Here is a 21,414-nt window from a genome sequence, read left to right as displayed (position 1 = left end):
CTGTGCCTGGAAGTTGGATTTACAGTGGGAGTGAAGGTGAGAGCTGGAGTAAAGGTGAGAGTGGGAATGGGGTTTTGAGTGGGATTGGTAGAAGGAGTCCGCGTGTGAGAGTGGGACTTAGGGTGGGAATGGGAGTGAAAGTTGGAGTATAAGTGAGAGGGTGGTAGTAAGAGTGGAGGACGTAGTAGGAGTATGAGTGAAAGTACGTGGGGAGTAGGAGTGAGAGTGGAAAGAGGTTATGGGGTTAAGATTGAGGGTGGAACTTGAAGTACGAAGGGGAGTGGGAGATGAATTGCGGAATTGGAGCGGAAATAGAAGTGAGAGTGGAATGTGAGTAGCAGTTTCAATAAATTGTGAATGCACCAGTACAAACAAAAGCCAGGGGACACACTAACATAAACATTAATTGAATTTAGCACGTCATATGTTTTTTTTGTAATTATAAAAATGTAATAGTGAACCTTATGATCTTATGATCGTAAAAATTGTAAATATCACTCATACGACGTGGTACACAGTAAATTTACTGAATGAAAAAACGGAAGCAGAGAGCGTATCGTGCTGTGCGACTTTCACTCAAACGATAAACATGAATCTGTCAAATTATTCGTTAAAAGTGATAATGCATTAGGGATCTAATGAGAACTGGAAGCCACCATTTCCCTAATCCGAATAAACATTGCAAAGCTTTTGAAATTAAAAAAATTTATTTCAATCACGGATCGTATAACACGACACGGCCCCAGATAAAAAGAAATGCTTAATGCACTTCTGGCCGATTTGTATGAAATATGCACCAATCTGAAGGAAATAGCGTTCTTCAGTGCATAAGGGATAATTACGGTATATAGGGGCATGGAATCTGATATACCAACATCAATCAAACATCTCTGTATGCAATAAGCCAGGTAATTTTCCTTGGCCGGCAGATGCCACTATGGGCTGAATTGGAAAAGGTGATGTGGCACTTTCCATACAAGTTATTTTCAGTCACATTACTGAAACTTGCAAAGCATGTTAGCACATTGTCAAAAGGAAAATTTTAATAGTATTTAGGGTATAATGGAACAAGGGGTGTGACACCTCCAATACAAAGTAAAATTTTTATAAAGCAAATACCTTTAGCCACTACAGTTACACTACTGGAATTTACTACCGATGCCTTTATTGCTAATATGTATTAAAGTTTTAACGGAAAATGGGAAACCTTGGAATGGTGAGTTTGTACCCACAGTACTTTATCATGGTATCTATAATTTATTGCGAAAACTTCATACAAAAATTCTTTAAAAACTTTGTTAAAAAAGTGACTTGCTATCGATAACAAATGTTTGTTATCGAAAATTTAAAGGGTTTATTATGGAAAATTTTGAACTTATTATGGAAAAGTTGATTTTTTATCGAAAAGTTATCGATATATTATCAAAAATATATCGATTTGCTGTCGAGAAGTGGGCGACGTGTTATTGGTTTAGTACCAAAAAGTTATAAATTTTTTTTAAAAAGTGATAAATTTATCAAAAATTTATCGATTTACTATCGGTTAATATCAAAAAGTAATCAAAAAGTTATTGATATGTTGTTACAAAGTTATCGATTTTTCATAAAAAGGTTATCGGTTTATAATCTAGCAGTATCAAAAATTTGGACACAACGTTTTTTAATTAGAGAATAGTTTTTCTAAGTGGTGTCACCCCTCGGCAGTGATTTAGAAAATACTCCGAGTATATTTCTGCCATGGAAAGCTACTCCGTGAAAACTTATCTGCCTTGCAGATGCCGGCGTAAGCATTTAAAGCTATCGATTTGTTATTGGAGTGATACCGATTTCTTCATCGGCCTGATAATATTTTTTTTCACGGTTCATCGGTTTGCTATGAAACAGGCACCAATAGAACTTCACTATAAAATCGGCAACATCTGTATCCCGTCTATAACAAGCCGATTGGAATCCAATAAAGAGCCGATGAATGGCCATAGCAAGCTGATAAGAAACCCATTGCTCGAGGATAATTTCGCTTTCGATAATTAAACAGAAACCTATCGGTGTCGGTTATTAACGATAAGAAGTCAACAAAGGCGTTCTCAAATAGCCCGTAACAATTTTTTTTTAGTAAAATTATCTATGTCGTGATTGAATTTGAACCGCTGTGTAAATATATCTTAAAAGCTCTTTTGATAAGTTAAACAAATTTTGCCTAAAATGTAGCTTCACGTTTTTCATATTTTAGGACTTAACAAGCGATACTTTTTTTTAAGAGGCTTAGGTTATGTTCAGACCGCTTGCCATAAGTTTTGGCAGGCATGAAGCGATTCAAATCTTATATATTATTTCTAATTGCTGTTTTTATGCACAGGTCCTTTTTTCGCTCTTAGTTGGAATCCAAATATATAAATAATGTTTTGGTTGTAAAGATGGGCATTCGTGCTTTTAGCGAGATTTGGGCATTATTAGTCGTAGTGATTTTGTTTAGCTATATTTTACTACTATTGTGAATATTTGATTACAACTAATACTGCATTAGCGGCAGTTGCTAACATTCGCCAGATGGCAGCGCAAGCGTATGTAAGTTTATAGATGTTTGATTGATAGAACAGCTGATTTCTGTTGACATTTGATATGATACTTTTATATTTGTTGTGCAAGACGCGCACGGGTCCGGTTCGTGTTTTATAAGCATAAAACGTTCCTAGCAACCTATCATTGCTTACAGAAACCACTGTGCCCTCAGCTTTACAAGACTTTTTAAAATGGTAGCCATAATCTCTGCAGAAAATGTCAGACTACAATAGAGGAGTAATATTTGTAGAAAAAGTTCTCCTCTTGGCCGTATATCCAAGCTTTATACCACAAAGAGAAAATGTTGTTAAGTATTATGGCTTATTGTGAAGGGGAAATTCTCTAAGCTCACATAGTATGTAAGTAAAGTAGCCTTGTTGAAGTTCACCTTGCGTTTAGAAGTTTTGTAAATACAATGAAGTACGGTATATAAGCAATTACTAAGAGATTTACCAGCATAAGAGAACATCATGGATAACGGTTTAGCTTAGATTGTGGTGACTAGCCAATGCCAACATTTTACATAAACACACAACCTCCGCGTTATGTCCACTTGAATACAAACTAACACACTAGGATCAGTGTTGGACAATAATGTTATATCACTTCTGTTATTTCCTATGACCAGTGATTCAGTGAATCCCTCGAAAATTCACTTTAGCTCTAACAAACTTCATAGAGAAGCATTGTCAACCTCACCTACGCGAGGGGAATTGTTTTATCAATATGAATGTATCATACACATATATTTCAGGCGAGGCTCTCGAGACCACGACTTTCTGATAGGGGTGTGTGAGGCGGGATGATCTAGAAGGTTCAATGTCATATTAAATTGTTCCCAAAATGATTAGTCGCGTACCTTATTGGTGGTTGTTACCGGAACATACCAAATCTATATGCGACAAAGGACCAACGTCGATAACACTCCACAAAACTTTGTCGATACAACAACAAAAACAACAAGCACTGTTGTTATTGTTGTTGTTGCAGTAAAGGGTTCCTCGAAACTTTGTGTCATTCTTTCGAAAGTTTAAAAGTGTAAACTAACATGTGGAAAAGTAGGGGATTGATCGGGAGTGGTAACAAATTACAAGTCACCACACCTCCTACGCCGAAGCTCAAGATGGCGGGGACCATAAAAATCGCATGCGGAGCAGTACAGGGTTCAATACACTGTCCTGGTTTATGGAACGACAAGTAAGATGAAATTTCACTATTGAAATGCCCGAGAATTTATTCTAAGTAGGATATAAAACTGACACTGCCACAGTCATTACTGTCCGAGGAAAGTAGAGAGCTCAACCAGACCCTGGCATGCGCAAAAGACTCGCGCGGTAGCCAGCTGCAGCAGTAAAACCTGAATTCGAAACGTTATCTGAAAATATATGCAGTCTTAATGAAGGTAAGGTTAGACTCCCGATTAACAGACTGAAAGCAAATTAAAATAGCAACAGACAAGGGCACCTTTGTGTCATTGCTAAGTAGATTGATTACAATCATCAGAAGACTAGCAGAAAGTTTAAAGAAGCTCTCGATGAACATCACCTTGGTGAACTCCACAAACGCGTCGGACCTTTATGCCGGCAATTGCCCGGTGAATCCAGTACTCAAAGAACAGTAGCCAAAACTTGCGGAAGAGGAACGCATACTCCCCAGGGAAACGCGAGTCACTCTAGCTCAATTTCGTTTTGGATACTGTAAGAGGTTAAACTCTTACCTATCCAGAATCAACCCCGACATACAAAATGTATGCCACGCTTGCAATGTGTCCCCACGTGACACCAACCATCTCTTTAATTGTAATGTGGAACCAACGCCTCTAACACCCCTTTCATTATGGTCCACTCCTGTTGAAACAGCAAGTGTCCTTGGACTCCCTTAGAGGATATTGATGATAATTTGTGATCGGTCGCAGCTGTTAGGTGGGGTGAGGAACTGCTACAACAACAACAACAACATGAACATCACCCGGTCCATGTCACTGTATGGCTCCAAATTGTGGGTAGACAAATAAGCTCCTAACTTATGTACAAAGACGAGTAGGTCTATGAATATCCCCAATATAACGCTCAATATCAGAACGAACCATACAAGTGTTTCCGGGAACAGTCACGCTCGGGCTATGAGTACTGAAAAACGAGTTTAGGGGAAGCAAGAGAGCAGACGGAGCAGAAGCGTTTGCAAATCGCAAAATCCCTGTTGAAAAACTGTTTTCTTCAACCGAGTTGTCAGCCTTATATGTATGAGGTGAATCCCTTTACAGATACATGTTTAGCAGGTGAGGCTCTGGCGACCTTAAGCTTCCAACGGATGGAGGGGTTTCGAGGAGGTCATATCAAATATCGTTCCGAGATAGTGATAGGTTACAGAACGTTCCGGATATATAAGAGGCAATTTACTATTAACATATACAAATATCACTTTCTAAAACCTCCCGACTTTCATATTTATTAGTAACTATTATAAGTTCTGAATTCCTGTCTACATTGAAGTATTGGCCTGAATTATCTGGAATACTTGGATCATCAGTAAACTTGGAATTGATACAGGGGCGTAGCGACGGGGGAAGGGGGTTGGGGATAACAGTTCCTATTTTGAAATATAATGCAAATTTGACATTATTTTCCATGTGAAAAACACATTATTATAATGTAATATCACATTTTTTTTCATATCAAAAACACATTTCAAAAATGTAAAATTCAAATTATTTGATAAATGAAAAAATTATGTGTTTTTCACATTTTAAAATGTAAAAAAGGCATTAGTGGTTTTTCCGTGACTTTTTTAAATAAAATTTTTTTCTATTCGATCAGTTTCTTTCTTTTGAATTTTATATACGTATACGTTAGATTTCATATATAGGCTCAAAAAGCATGATTTCTACTTATTCCTGAAGGAGGTACTTCAGTTTTTTTTATCAATTTATCTGTGATTAATATTACAGGAATGCGATTCTGTGGTTTTTCCTAATGTTCACATGTTGTTGAAAATCTTGTGAACGCTTCCAGTAACAACGGCAACGAACGAGAGATCTTTTTAAACTCTTAGGCTGATTAAAAACTATTTGAGAAATACGATGAGTGAAAATCGATTGAATGGCTGTGCATCACTAAGCATCCACCATGATAAAATTGTTACCGTTGATGAAGTTTTAGATGAAATGGCATGCGCTTGAGTTTTTAATGTAACCTTTATCATATCATATTCTAAATACACGTACTTTAATGTTAAAGCTAAAGACACCATTTTTTTTTTATTTATTTAACTGAAAAAAAAAAATTTTATATTGGTAAGCGCTAGATTCGCACAGGTCAGGCTCATCTGCATATAATACCTTTTATTTGATTCACTTAGGCAGCTTCTTGAAAGACTGACTTGATAATTTATTGTGGATCTACATACGACATCATAGATTCATAGATTCGCGCCTGAAGTGAACGTGTCGCTTAAAAGCAGAGGAAAAGGGCGACCCCACTCCGCTGGAATGACCAGGTGGAAAACGTTTTAAATTCCCTTGCTGTGACCAATTGGCGCCAGTTATCAGAGAGAAGAAGCAACTGGTGCGCCTTGTTGGACGGCCGTAGCCATTTAAACAGTTAAGCGCCAAAGCATGTTGATATTGGAATTAAATCATGACATCTAACATATCACATAACCTTTCGTTCTCAATTAATTTAAACAATTTCAAGTACTTAAGTCATATTTCACATTAAGATTTAAAAACAACCTCAACATTCTATGCCATGAATATGTGACTGTATTTAAAGCCCTGTTAAACTAGTACAGTCAAATGTTAGTTGCTCCAAGGGCCGCAGCAAAAACAGCATGCTTTGAGTAACGCTCATTCAAGCGGTTCAAGCGAACTTTTTCTCACCGTTACTGTTATGCTAAGGACTTGATGACTCTCCCTTCAATGTTAACACCAATGCTAACATTTTTATTTCCGCTCCTGTCATTGTTATCGCGTTTGCTATCATTGTATTGTCGTCATACAGTTTTGGTCTTGTTTGTGTCTGTTATCGCTGTGCGAGCTCGTTCATGTTGGCGGTCTATTGGTTTCTCCATTCAAAATCATTCGCGCACACGACTCCAAACGTAAATGTCATTAAATACGGTCGGCAAAGAAGTGAAAGCATACGTTTTTTTCATATATAAATTAAGGATGTTATGAGAAGGTGAGACAACAACAACGCAATGAAATGCATAGTGCTTCGAATGCATATTCAGTTTGAAATTAAATGTTATTGTATGTAATAGTAATTCAATTGAAAGGTAACGGTTAAAATATATAAATAGTGAACAAATCAAAATAAAAATTGTGAGAGCAAGATAAAATAACCGTACGGGTAGTCAATAAAGTGCAGTGAAGCGTGAAGATTGTTCAGTGAATTCAGTTATAAATAAATATAAATATTGACAATCAAAAGCTATTTTTGTAGCTAAAAATGTAGTAGACGAGCTTGCGGTGTGACTAAATAAATTGTAAGCCATCGAAAAATGGTGTATGATTTGAATGTGAATTAAATCAAAGCGGCTGAAAGTTAAAAAAAAAATTAATGCATCTAATGTAAGTATTTATGTATGCAAAATTTTCACAGATCTTATATGTAACAAGTAAAGGTGTCTAAGTTCGTGTGTAACTGAACATTATATACTCAGCGTGAGCTTCAATTGTACAATTCATTTCAGATAAATTACTTTTCTACATAACACGTGGCACCGTCCGTTAAAAAAATGTCTCCCCATTTCCTCTTACAATAAAACTTGATAAGTGAAATATCATTGATTCAAAACTATTTTTTGCTAAGTTATAGCTTATTATTTTCGTCTACGACCTTTTTTTATATAAAAGTGGGCGCGGTCCTTAACCAATTTTGTTAATTTTTCTTCAAAGCATTCCTTATAGTAAAGGCAACCCCTCCGCCGAATTTTGTTACGATAGGTTTAACGATTTTTGATTTATGATTAATAATATTTAATATTAAATTGATTTTGTCACAAGTGGGCGATGCCACGCCCATTTTAAATTTTTTTATCAACAGTCTCAATATCAGTCCACACGTCAACTTTGAACATTCTAGGTGTATTATTTACTAAATAATCAGGTTTTGTGTGTTTTCAAAATGTTATATATATAAAAAGTGGACGTGGTCATCATCCGATTTCGCTCATTTTCAATACCAATCTATTCTGGGCCCAGATAAGCTCGTGTACCAAATTTGGTGAAAATATCTCAATATTTACTCAAGCTATCGTGTTAACGGACAGACGAACGGACATGGCTCAATCAAATTTTGTTTCGATACTGATGATTTTGTTATATGGAAGTCTATATCTATCTCGATTCTTTTATACCTGTACAACCAACCGTTATCGAATCAAAGTTAATATACTCTGTGTGCACAGCACGCCAAATCTTGGATTAGGGTAACACTAGGATGTGTTTTTACATTATGGATCTCAAATTGAAGCTATTGATGTGTGCTTTAGTACAGAGTAAGTTTTATGCCGCTGGGTGACTAGGGTCTCGAGATATAGGCCAAAACGTGGACCCGGATACCCCTAGAATGTGTGTGTATTATGGATATCAAATGAAAGCTGTTGCTGAGAGCTTTAAGGTCATTGTGATATTCGATGTAGTCGCATCAACCTGGCAAAACTGATAAATATGCATGCGAAGCCAAAATAAAGACATGAATTAATAATACCCACATACCTATTTACACACTTCCTATTCGATTTGCCTCAAATTTCGTATATAAACTTGCCTATCTTAGTATTTACGATCCTTTTTTTCGGGAAGCAGACCAGAGACGGACTGGGACTGGGATTAGGACAGGGACTGCGACTCGGAAGGGGACTGGAACAAAATACGTACCACCCTCTGGGACTGGAAATAAGGGATGAAGGAGAATAAGAAGAACTTGAGAGAAGAGAGATGAGAAAAGAGAGAAGGAGACTGAGAAAGAGATAGAATGAGACGAAGATGGAGATAGATGAAGCGAAAAGGACGGATGGAGGAGTGAATAAAAAGATTAGGAAAAAGTGTAGAGTGGGGAGGGCAGAGTTAGACTTATTAAAATGTATGCAGATAGACCAAATTTAGGGCAGAACAACGTCTGCCGGGTCTGCTAGTAAATATATAAAAAAACTGTCGTGTTTTATCCTTTGTCTTTTGAAAATTATGAACTTAACTTATTATACTCAGATTATGCGCAAAGAGTATATACTCTAGGTTGTAAAGCCTTATACGATTTTGGATAGATATAGACTTACGGTAAAGATGCAAATTTGGTTTTATTTTAAAATGCATCAAAGCATTCAAAAATAATTAACAAAAAATAAAAACTAGTAAAATTGGTTTCTGTTCTTGATTTGTTGTGCAATCAATTTTTTTCTCAATTAAAAAAAAAAATTTATAAAATTTCTTCATTACAAAAAAAAAAGCAAGAAAAACAAAAAACTATTGCGTATCTGAGCTATCCGTCATTGTGAATAAAACTAAGTGTGATATCTTCTGCAAAGTGATTGGATCACCTGATTTGTAACTGACTATAGCTGTCTCATTCTGTATCTCTTTCTATCACCCGCTGAAGATAGCCAACCCTATGCGCCGCCATATTGAACATCCTGTCAAAACGCTAAAAAGTAGCCATATTGAACATCCTGCCAGGCAGTTGACAGATAAGATATCACACTTAGTTTAATTCACAATGATATCCGTGTCTGAGACATCGATATTTTTCATATTTTTTACTGTCATAATTTTCCATACATTAGGTGTCTTGAGTGCTGAAAGAACTTTTAAAAAAAGTATCGACATCGGTACCCTCTTCAAATACGTGGACCAAATTGTCGACGCTAGTACTCATACTCAGTGAAAGGCATCAAGTGTACACGATCTAAGTGAACACTTCGGAACTCTTACAAAAAGTGAGGAAGCTTAATAGAAAACAAATATATAAGTTTAGCTTAGACTTCAGCGCTGTTATCAACTGTCCCGCTCTGAAGGTGATGAGCAACAGTTTGGAGATACTCAGTAAAGCTGTAATGCGATACTTTTTTTCTGCAGGGTACGTACCGTAATTATATTGCAAATTTTGTTAAAACCAACCCCCTCAGTAAGTTTTTACAATAAAGAAGGCGTGGTCGACAACCGAATTTGCTCAAATTGCAAAATTATATCAACGGCTTTTGACTTACTACTTGCAAAACTTCTGAATTTTCTTTTATTTAATATGGGCGGTGCCACGCCCATTTTACAAAATGTTACTAAATTTCTATTTTGAGTGATTAATTTAATGTACTCTTCAAGTTTCACCACTTTATCAGTATTTGTTAATGCATTGTCCTTTTTTCTACTTTTTCAAATTTTTGACATTGGTAAACTGGACGTGGTTATTAACAGATTTTGCCTATTTTCATTGTTTCGTGCCTTCGTTTTTATTTGAAAAATCCATTTTATTTACTTACTTCCAAATTATAATTTCATAAATCGCAATTCTTGGAAAAATTAAATAAGTCCCAATAGCAATTAAATAACTCCCGATCATACAAATTCAAAATCAAGTAACTCGCAACAACAAGGCTCAGTGTCTCGGGACAGTTTGAGCGCAGACCATACGGCAATAGTAGTATAGCGCCATCAATTACGGGACGAAGGGACTACTTGATTTCATATATGCGCTTCGAAGAGGCTCTTAAAGCCACAATAGAGGTTCCAAAGTAGTGAAAGGAGTAGGGTTTGCCGTATATTGCGCTGATCCGAAAATAAAGAGATCCTACAAGCTGCCATATCACTGCAACGTTTTTTAGGTGGAGGAAGTAGGAGCCATCACCAAAGCAGTAGAAACACTGAAAGAAATAGGCTGTACTTTGTTGAATTTAAACCTTAAGACCATTCCTGCTTGGAAAAGTATCGGCGAAAAGTATCGATGTAAAATAAAAATACTTTAGTCAGTATTTGGTAAAAAGTGAGTACGAAATACTCGATCACTTTTTAGAGATGAGTTGATACTACTCACTTAGGACTCGTATCGTTTTATCACTAATGTGTAGTCGTTTTTTCGTAATTCTGAAAAAGTCTGTGAACTTGAATAATGTTTCGGGAGGTTCCATCGTCACGGGTGCGCCGATTGTAAGCAATATTTCATTTTTGTTGAAGCATTTTGATAAAACCAGCTGGAGATTTCTGGTGCTAATATGTAGGTTGAGACATATGGCATTCATTTATTACACTGGATCACATATTCCAATTTTTTTCTGCACCAGAGACGCCATTATTAAATTCCTATGTAAAATCACCCCCTGATTTCGAAAATCAAGGTTATTTTTAATTCTATGGTAACGTTTTTGAGATATTTACGAATAACGGTTTTTTCCAAAAAAAAAAAAAAAAAAAAAATTGGGTCCACTTAATCATATATATCTCAAGAACGGACTGAGCAATTCCAAAACGGTTTGAAGCTTTTAAAAGGTAATAAAATTTGCTATAAACTGTGCATACAACACTTTTTGCTAGGCCCTGCAGATTCAAAGATAACGAACAATCATTACGGATTTTTTCCATTTTTTTATATATAAAAAAAGTTGTACTTTGCGAGGAAGGATCTCGAAAACTTTTTATTTTTTTGCAGATTTGTTTTTTCTCTCTAAGCTCCGTTTTATTACAAAAAAAAAAATAAGCTTTCATTCAACAAAATCGATTGACTAATACAAAAGTTACAAGCATTCATGTAAATATTCCCATTTAATACTTAAGTACCCAACGGGTACATATGTGTTAGTATTCGTATATCAGTTAGTTAGCGAATATTAACACATATGTACCAGTAGGGTACTTAAGTATTAAATGGATATATTTACTTGAATGCTTATAACTTTTGTATTAGTCAATCGATTTTGTTGAATGTAAGCTTATTTTTTTGCAATAAAACAGAGCTTAGAGGGAGAAAACCAATCTGCAAAAAAATAAAAAGTTTTCGAGATCCTTCCTCGCAAAGTACACATTTTTTTATATTTTTACAAAAAAAATGGAAAAAATCCGTAATGATTGTTCGTTATCTTTGAATCTGCAGGGCTTAGCGTTGTATGCACTGTTTATAGAAAATTTTATTAACTTTTAAAAGCTTCAAACCGTTTTGGAATTGCTCAATTGGTTCTTGAGATATATATGATTAAGTGGACCCAACTTTTTTTTTTGGAAAAACCCGTTATTCGTATTATCTGAAAAACGTTACAATAGATTTAAAAATAACCTTGATTTTCCAAATCAGGGGGTGATTTTACATATGAGTTTCATAATGGCGTCTCTGGTGCATTTTGGCTGTAAACCAGTGTTATTTTTATTTAAAAACAAGCAAAGGTGTCTAAGTTCGGGTGTAACCGAACATTATATACTCAGCGTGAGCTTCAATTGTACATTTCATTTCAGATAAATTACTTTTCTACATAACACCTGGCACCGCCTGTTTAAAAAAAATGTCTCCCCATTTCCTCTTACAATAAAACTTGATAAGTGAAATATCATTGATTCAAAACTATTTTTTGCTAAGTTATAGCTTATTATTGTAGTCTACGACCCTTTTAAACTTGTTTTATATCTAAGTTGCCGTGGTATTTAACCGATCCCGTCCATTTTTACTAGAAATATTTTCTACTATAGGGAAAATTTGTGTATCCAATTTTATTATGATCCATTAATTTTTCTTCGAGTTATGGCTCGCGAAACATAGAAGGTGCCACGCCGACTTTTTAAAATTTGAAGTTTTTCCCATTTGTTGTTATAAATCCATTTGAGAAATGAAATACCATTGATATAAAGCTTTTTCTTGCAAAGATATAGCTTATTTTATTCGTCCCGACCCTTTTAAAAATCTTTTATATAAACGTGGGCGTGGTCCTTAACCGATTTCGTTAATTTTTCTACAAAGCATTCCTTATAGTAAAGGCAACCTCCCTGCCGAATTTTGTTACGATAAGTTTAACGATTTTAGATTTATGATTAATAATATTTGTAAAATTTATTTTATCACAAGAGGGAGGTGCCACGCCCATTTAAAAATTTTTTCTCAAATTTTTATCAAGAGTCTCAATAACAGTCCACACGTAAAATTTCAACATTCTATATGTATTATTTACTAAATAATCATGTTTTTTGTGTTTTCCAAAATGTTATATATATAAAAAGTGGGCGTGGTTATTATCTGATTTCGCTCATTTTCAATACCAATCTATTCTGGGTCCAGATAAGCTCGTGTACCAAATTTTGTGAAGATATCTCAATATTTACTCAAGTTATCGCGTTAACCGACGGACATGGCTCAATCAAATTTTTTTCGATACTGATGATTTTGATATATGGAAGTCTATATCTATCTTGATTCCTTTATACCTGTACAACCAACCGTTATCCAATCAAAGTTAATATACTCTGTGTGCAAAGCAGCTAATATACAGACCTTCACTTCCTCGCTCTTAGAACGCTTAGCTGAGTATAATACAAATAGGTTCCTCGAAATAGCTCGGAAGTCTAATACTACTAGCACGACCCTTACCCGTCCCTAGTGCCGTTAGTGAGTTTGTATTACACTGATGATTACAGTGCATATGCAGCCAGTCTGATTCTCCGGACTCTGGGAGGTTCGTTGTATCTAAACGCAAGAATCTATAAAAACATAGTGTCTCCACTTTGCACAGTATGTAACTCGCAGGAGACAGAAGACGTTTTTCACTTTACTGGCACATGTCCGATATATAGCAACATTCGTTCCCTTTACTTTGGTGAAAGAACTTTAGATATGGCCAAGGTGATTGCCAGTTTAAATGGATTTAACTTCGAGGCTCTGGCCAAGTTTCTCGCGGATAGCTTTAAAACTTGGGACTTATTATTAAATGAATTTCTGTAGCTCGTTAGTATTTTATTTAACACGTCGTGTGACACACAACGTACTCTGTTATTGTCGCTAGTATCTACTTTAATTTATTTATTTAAGTGTTTCGATGTACGCAAAAGCATACGATTTTTTTGGAAAAAATAAATATGTACTAGATAATTATAAACACAAATGTTGACGTAAAAAGATCTACACCAAGGGCGACATAAAGCTGTGACGGAAAAATTGCTCTATACCTTAACTGAAGTTTAAATTTGACTAGATTTTAAGTAAACTCAGGTTAAGCTTAGCTTAAGTAACTACTGAAAAACAACTGTTCTATATTGGAAAAATTTTAAAATGTATTGGTATTGACGTTCTCTTGAACTGTGCGACTGGAATGATAGTTTTAGCTAAATTGGCTAGCTGTGGTTTGCAGGGCAGTAAAAAAGATAAAAACTCATTATATTAATGAGGAGTTTTTCTGAACCTTGGTTATAACTTAATTTTAATCCACTTACCTAAGACATTTGCATGCGTCACACTTTCATTAAATACAACCAAAAATGTTTATTAAATTTCAATCACAAATATTTATTTAGAGATAATACACAAAAAAAATATATATATCGCTGTTTTGACTGCTGATTGGAATTTCACCACCCTCAGAAAACTTCCGAAATGGGGCGTTCAGACAAGATAGGATGATATTCCACTGAGTAGTCGATTTATAGCAACACCTTCCAATTACATTTTCATCGAGCCGTTTATAAATTTTAGAATTTGTTCCGCATTTGCATTTGTATATACATGCGGATATTGTGTGTTCCCACAATTCGCCCCAGATGATGCCACCGCGCAAATTTGTCGATTCACAACGCCCGGTGCTCCAGTATCTCCATAGCCCACACCAGTTTCTTTACCTTCAGCACAAATCATTAATTTTGATAAAATTTTCTTTAAAGGAGTGATGCATTCATTCTGTGATACTATAGACACTTTAGTACTTTGAAGTTGATTTATACGTTTCCTACGATATGTACTTGCACCCCATCCACTAACTAGCATTTCTGTGCCCCTTTCTAGTTTAGAACTACAGGGTTGTATTGTTGATATTTTATTACTCGCCGTAAAGGATGCACTCAGTTTAATCGCACCTATATCAGCATGGTATAATTTGGAACCATAATGAGGTGGATAAATTACCTTCTGCACTTTGCGACGTTTTCCCAATTCATTTATATTGGTTATACCAGCCACAACGGTGATGTCGCTTATTCTAGCAGTTTTTGTGCAACTCGCAGCTGTAATCACAACTTGCAGAGTGACTAACGAGCCAACGCAATAATATTCGTCTTGATAAAATAATGCTGCCAAATATGAATGATCCTTTATATCCGACGTTTTTCCATTAGCAATGCGGAATTTCGAATTCGTAAATGTTATAAGGCAGTTGAGCACGAAAAATAGGAGCGTGAAGTGATTGCTTAAATTCATTTTAATTTTGTGACTATCTCCGTGGCTTGTTAAGTGTTAAGTAAAGCAAGAATAGTTTTGTGGCCACTATTTATACATTTTAAAGCTTGTAGATTTTTTTGGGTGGAAGTCACATGACACATTCGAAAATGTTTACACAAGACACATGCGCATATTTCCTGAAACTTTAATTAAAAATATTTGTTTGTTTTCATAAAAATAAATTGAGGAAAACATGAACAAAGACAATGTTCGTTCATAGTATAAGAATAAAGGTAATTCCATTGTCAGTTGTAGGTCGCCATATTAACTACCTGACACAGTGCACGGACTTTTAAAAAGAGAATGTTGGTAGACCAAAAATTAAAATAGTGGTAGAAGTTGGTAGATTTTTTTCCAAGAAAACAATAGCTACACTTTATATTTGTACAAAACAATTCATATTTTATTGTAAAACAAATAAAGCACATTTCACGGAAATAACACCTAAAAAAAAACATGTAAACAAAACAAAAAAAATAATGTAAGTTTGTCTATATATAGCTTATGCCTATATGATACTTGCTTATTTTCTGTATTTTGAGCTTGAAATACTGAGGAAAATTTACCGATACGTCTCATTACAACAACAATTTTCCAATGTACCAGTTTTTTCTGCCACACTCGCATGTTATCGTTTACTTAAACCTTTTTTATTTTCGTTCAAAATTATTCATTAATAATTGGGGAAAATATTTGCGACTACTACATTTCTTTCCTAAACAAATTTATTTCTTGTATTGATTTTGTGCACAAATTTTTCAAAATAAAAACCAAATTTTCAACAACAAAAAAAAAGTGTCAAAAAAAATAAAAGAAAAATCTAGTGCCACATGGGTGTTATTAAATACAAGGAACAAAACCACCTTCAACAAATTAAATTTTTTTATAAAATCTTATTAATTCAATTGGAGGCTGAAATAAAGTCCGTCCGACACAATACTCTTTTACTTATTAATATTTGATTGGAAATGCTTGAAATTTTTAATCCATTACGCTTGGCGGTTTTTATGTCGTTCAATATAGAGGTAATATTGCTAAGGAGCACATTTATTCTCTAAAATTTTCAAACAAATTTTCTTCTAGAGGACTCTTTTCAGTTCTCAATTTTATCCATCCTTTAAGAATATCGTTGGAAAATATCTTCGTTATTATTTATATCGTTTCTTAATTTCCTTACAAAGGCAAAAGGGGGGTTAAGATACTTGGCTTGGATATCATACGTGATTCCAGGCTCTTGATCAGAGACTGGTATCAGTCTTAGACCGGCCATAGTGACGAATTGTCACACGTGATTAGTTATCACGTCCTGCACGAGGTGCCCCTGCTTCGACTGATAATGGCGGATCTAGAGAGGACAACTCGATAAAACCCGCACTCCTGAGTCATTTTGCCGAGCTCAAGGGAGGGAGGACCCTGTTAATGGTAAAGATCGGTACACAACGGTGACGAATTGTTTTGGACTTGTGACTGGGAAAGGGAGACTGTGACTGGGAAAGGGAGAGGTCCGGCGAATGCGACGGACCAGCCCAGCACCAGTAAGGAAGCCCTGCTGCCAGGAGCTTTCCCAACAAGAGCCCTGGGGTCGAAGCCTGCCGGGAAAGGTAGGCGATCGACGCCGCGTAGGAAAGCTCTGGGTGATCGGCGCCTGGCTGAGAAGATCTTGGAGGGCTACGGCGGAAGGGATGCAGCTCAGATTTCTGAGTAGCATTCCCGGACGCTGGACCGGGCCAGGAGCGTAGTAGCTGGCGACGACCACACACATGCAAGTGAGCAGCAGGGTATGGGGGCTAGGAAGTGGCAAAGGTCGGATGAGCGGAATGCCTCAACGACAAAAAGGGCCCGAGGAGGTGGGGTCGCAATGGCGTTTAGCGAAATCGCTGAACGAGCGGACTGCATCACCCTCGGTGTCCTGGATAGGAGTAGAGTGGATGATGCCATCTCCCGGGAGGAGTGGCCGTGGGTCGCCAGCGCCATATCAGCGGCCTATATGACCGCTGTTATGGAGAGCCCAGGTCCGCGGCCATGCTTCGAATACTCGGGGTGGTATCACGGATTTAGACTTATTACTTGTGCTACGAGAGGTCGGCCTGCATCTTTAAGAGAATAATTTCTTTGGTTGGGGAGGTCTGGAAGGGAGCCAGGCTTGAGGCCGTGGAACGGAGAGATCTCCCCCTTCGACCGAGGGCTCGAGTGTGGTTGCCTGCCGGACCCTCTCAGCCGGAGAAAATACTGGAGCAGATGCGTTACTGCAACCCGAACCTTCCGACGCATAACTGGAGGGTCCTCAGAGTAGAGGAGGCTGTTGGGCCACGTCGGCAAGTGCTGATTCTGCTAAACGCAGAGTCCACCGGTCCTCTCTCTGACATGAGGGGGTTATCTTCTATGGTCTTGAGCGTGTGGTTCTCAAAATCTACCACTCCGATTCCAGGGGAGATGGTTCCTCTCCCCCAGAGACTGTTCGGGAGGTGGAGGCGTCCGCAGGGGAGCCAGTACCCATGGTTGTGGATGCTGACCCCGCTAATTTGGACAGCGAAAGCACTATTGCCGTCCCATCAATAACGGGATCTGTCATCAGTGCTAGTCGTCTGGCTGATAGGGCAGAGGAGGAGCTCCTGGCCTCCGAGGACGAATCATCGATGGCGGGATCCGTCATCAGTGTAAATCGTCTGTTTGGGGGTGAGGAGGATCATCTAGCCTCCGAGGGCGAATTCGCCAAATCAATGTTGATGGAAATCCGTCAAATCAATCTTCAGCATTCTAAGGCGGTTTCCGCAAACTTGTTGCTCTGTCTTGAAAAAGGCTGAGTGGATATAGTCCTTGTTCAGGAGCCGTGGCTGAGTAGTAACGGCGGAAAAATGTCTGGATTAAGGACGGGAAAATTCAACACCTAGGTGCATGAAAAAAAATTGTTTGTTTCGGATAAGCCGTTTCTTTGTTATCAAGTGGGACTTTTATTTTGGCCTTAAAAAATAAAAGTCCGGATTTAACTTTTATTTCCGGACTTTTATTTTTAAAAGACCGAGTTTAACTAGTTCTATCGGACTCAAAAAATAAAACTCCGAAAATAATTTTTATCTTGATCCAAATATATTAAAAGTCCAAAATTAATAGTTTTGCAAGGAATTATATTATAAAAGGAATAACAATTTCGGCCCTGCTTTATTTACTTTTATTGTAGATGAGGGACTTTGTATATGTAATAGGGTGAATGACCCGACTTTTATTAATGCGGTAAGGGAGGAGGTCATGGACCTCACCCTGGTTAGCAGAGAACTGGAACATCGGATATCTGGCTGGAGGGTTCTCAACGAGCACTCCTTTTCTGATTACCGATATAATCAGTTCTCGGTGAATGAAGAATGTCCCGGTAAAATATCTTTTAGGAACCCTAAAAGTACCAACTGGGACTTGTATTGTAGGAAGCTGGGAGAGCTATTGCCTGAGGCGCCTATCGTTGGTTCGGACCTGTCCGAATTTCAGATAGACTAGGTCTGGTAGAAAACTTCACCTCGGCAAGCAATAGCGCTTTTTAACTGTCCTGTTCATTGAAAACTTACGGGGGGAAGGGCAAGCCGCCCTGGTGGTCTGATTCTCTTGACGACCTAAGAGCGTCCAGTAGGCGGCTCTTTAACAGAGCCAGGAGGAGTAAATTACCCTCGGACTGGGAGCTCTATAAGGTGAGCCTGGGGATTTACAAATATGAAATAAGGATAGCCAAGCGAGATTCATAGCGAAGCTTCTGCGAAAACGTAGAAGGCTGCAATGAAGCCGCGAGGCTTAGAAAAATACTCTAGGAATCCCGTCCCTTGGGGGTATCTGAGAGATGATGGTGGGGACTGGTCGATGAGTAGAGAGGAGTCCCTAAGGCTTTTACAGGACAATCATTTTCCCGATGTCACTGTTGCGCAGGCATCTTCGCCTGATGTCGTCTAGGTACACTAAGCATGTTTTCCAATGCAGTCCTTTCAGTACCTGATCCATGAGTCTTTCAAAGTAGCTGGTGCATTACATAGTCCAAAAGGCATCACTGTAAATTGCCAAAGACCATCACCGACACTGAAGGCTGTTTTCTCTTTATCTTCCTCCTTCACCAATTTTGATTTAGGCGACCTTTTTGTTAACTAATCACTTTTTTTCTAGCTGGTTTCAGGTCTGAATTGAAATAAAAACACAAGGGTTTTTTATATATTACCAATATATTTCGATTACACACGGTAATCGTCTTCAGGGTGAACACTACAAAACATAAAAACAACAAAATAAATAAATAAATAACAAATTTTCTAACATACAAATTTAAAAAAATTATAACATACACTTTTTACACGTGTGTATCACTTGACGTGGAGTTTATCACTGATCCTTTGTTTGTCAACAAATATCTATAGAAGCTAGCAAAGTTATCTACGTCCGTTTTGTAGTTCATTCGTTTACTGGTTGGTGTGTTCACCTCAACTTGCCAGTAGCCGCTTTTCAAGTCCAGTGTGGAAAACCATTTCATACCAGATAGCGAGTCCAGAGTATCGTCAGTTCTTGGCAATGAGTAGCTATCCTTTTTCGTGACGTCGTTCAACTTGCGGTAGTCCACGCAAAACCTCATTTTCCCATCCTTCTTCTTCACAAGTACCACCGGTGAGCTCCATGGACTAGCTGATGGTTCGATGACGCCGCTGTCGCTCATTTTTTGTATGATTTGACTCACCACGTTCGGCTTCTCCAGTGGAAAACTACGAGGAGCTTGACGGATCGGCCTCGCTCCAGTGTCAGTTTGATGTTTCACAACGTTGGTGCGGCCTGGTTTGGAACCATCTTGGTCAAATAAGTTTGCGTACTTTACGATCAGCTATTTTGCCTTACTCTGATAGTCTTCCTCTAGCCCCTCCGTCCATGCCGTGATGTCATTTGAAAGATTAATCTTGGCTAGTTGAAACGTTTTCCTGGAGCTGTTCACAGTTAATAACTATTTCAGCCTCTTCGCATCTTCCCAATATATCTCCTTTGATCAGTTTGAGTGATGACTTGAACTCATTGAGTACTCTTACCGGAATACGTCCATTTTGTTTTGTCATAGCCAGGGTTTTTCCTACAAGTACATTCGGTGTTGATTTGTTTGCTGCTTCGACAACTCACAATTTGTTTGTCCCACAATCTCCATCAACATTTGCTCAGATGACTGCTTCTGATTTTGGTGGTATTTGCCGACTTCTTCCAATCTGCGAGATAGAGATTATGGGGCATACGACTACCCACATTGTTGGAACTATTAGGGTTGGTGTTGCAATAACGCGCAATGTGCTCTGGCTTTCCACACTTAAAGCATTTGACTGCATCAATATTCTTCTGCTGCGTACCCTTCAATGCTTCCAAAATTGTGTCTACCCACTCTGGTCTTTCTAGTTCCACACGATGAGCCTTGTATGCTGGTTTACTCAATAGGGAGGCAGTTTCCTGAGTCAATGCATGCGATACTGTTTCTGCGAATGTGTCGCTCGCTTCGTTTCAACATCTCGTATTCCATTGATAAAGCAATCAATTTTTACCCTTTCGGTGTATTCCACGGGTGCGTCCGCATTTGCCAAATGAGCCAACCTTTCAACATCCGAAGCAAACTCCTGCAAAGTCTGATTAACTTTTTGGTAACGGTTTTGCAATGCTATTTGGTATATTTGCTTCCTGTGTTCGCTTCCGTATCGCCTATCTAGAGCGCCCATCCATGTTTCGTAATTGTTTCGTTCTCCCTCTGGAATGGTCTGAAAGATTTCTGCTGCAGGTCCTTTCAATGCGACGAACAGCGCAGCAACCGTATCTTCAGTATTCCAGTTGTTAACTGCAGACGTCTTCTCGAATTGAAGCTTAAATACTTGGAAAGGAACAGAACCGTCAAAGGATGGTGTTTTTACCTTTGGATTACTCGCTGAAACTGCTGGACGATTTAGTTGCAATCCAACTTTATATGTTTGGATATTGTACGCAGTTATCGCCGGCCATAGTGTAGTTATAGTGTGCTGGTTCCCGTCTCAAGTGAAGGGATAACTAATATCAAAATACTTTAGAAATTTTTCTATAATCGGTGTCACACCTCCGCAGTATTTGGGCAAGCTCTATTGTGCATTTCTGCACTGAAAAGCTTATCAGCAAATCTGTTTGCCACAGTAGATGCCGTTCGCAGTCGACAAAAACCTGTAGGTGCGCAAATCTGATGAAGGAGTTTAAAAGCAATACACCTCAGATTGGAAGAGTAGTTTGGCGCAATCTTCTCAGAGGTCTATCGTGTCTGGTTATTATTATATCATGTGGCGTCTGTAAAGCTGCCTTTGTTGCATGCACATAAATATTAAAGCGAATTAAATTGTCCATGACATGGTCAGGAACGGTTAAACAAAAGATCTAAATGAAGGGGACAACTGCGTATAGCTAACCAAATGTTATCTCCCATACAAAATCTAAGAAAGCACTGCTG

At 37.7% G+C, this 21,414-nt stretch overlaps 1 protein-coding gene across 3 annotated transcripts in view; it reads left to right on the top strand.

Annotated features, from left to right (window-relative positions):
* The first annotated feature begins 6,678 nt into the window (after positions 1 to 6,678).
* LOC137250617 (uncharacterized) overlaps positions 6,679 to 21,414 on the top strand; it is a 373,691-nt gene continuing 358,955 nt past the window's right edge. For all 3 annotated transcript variants that reach the window (XM_067783738.1, XM_067783739.1, XM_067783740.1), the window contains exon 1: positions 6,679 to 7,129. The gene's annotated coding sequence lies outside the window, so the exon portion shown is untranslated. The remainder of the gene's footprint in view (positions 7,130 to 21,414) is intronic.

Source organism: Eurosta solidaginis, chromosome 4 (assembly GCF_040869045.1).
Source record: "Eurosta solidaginis isolate ZX-2024a chromosome 4, ASM4086904v1, whole genome shotgun sequence".
In the NCBI taxonomy this organism is placed as follows: domain Eukaryota; kingdom Metazoa; phylum Arthropoda; class Insecta; order Diptera; family Tephritidae; genus Eurosta; species Eurosta solidaginis.
The sequence above is the reverse complement of the archived record's forward strand: the minus strand, read 5'-3'. Positions and strand labels throughout refer to the sequence as shown.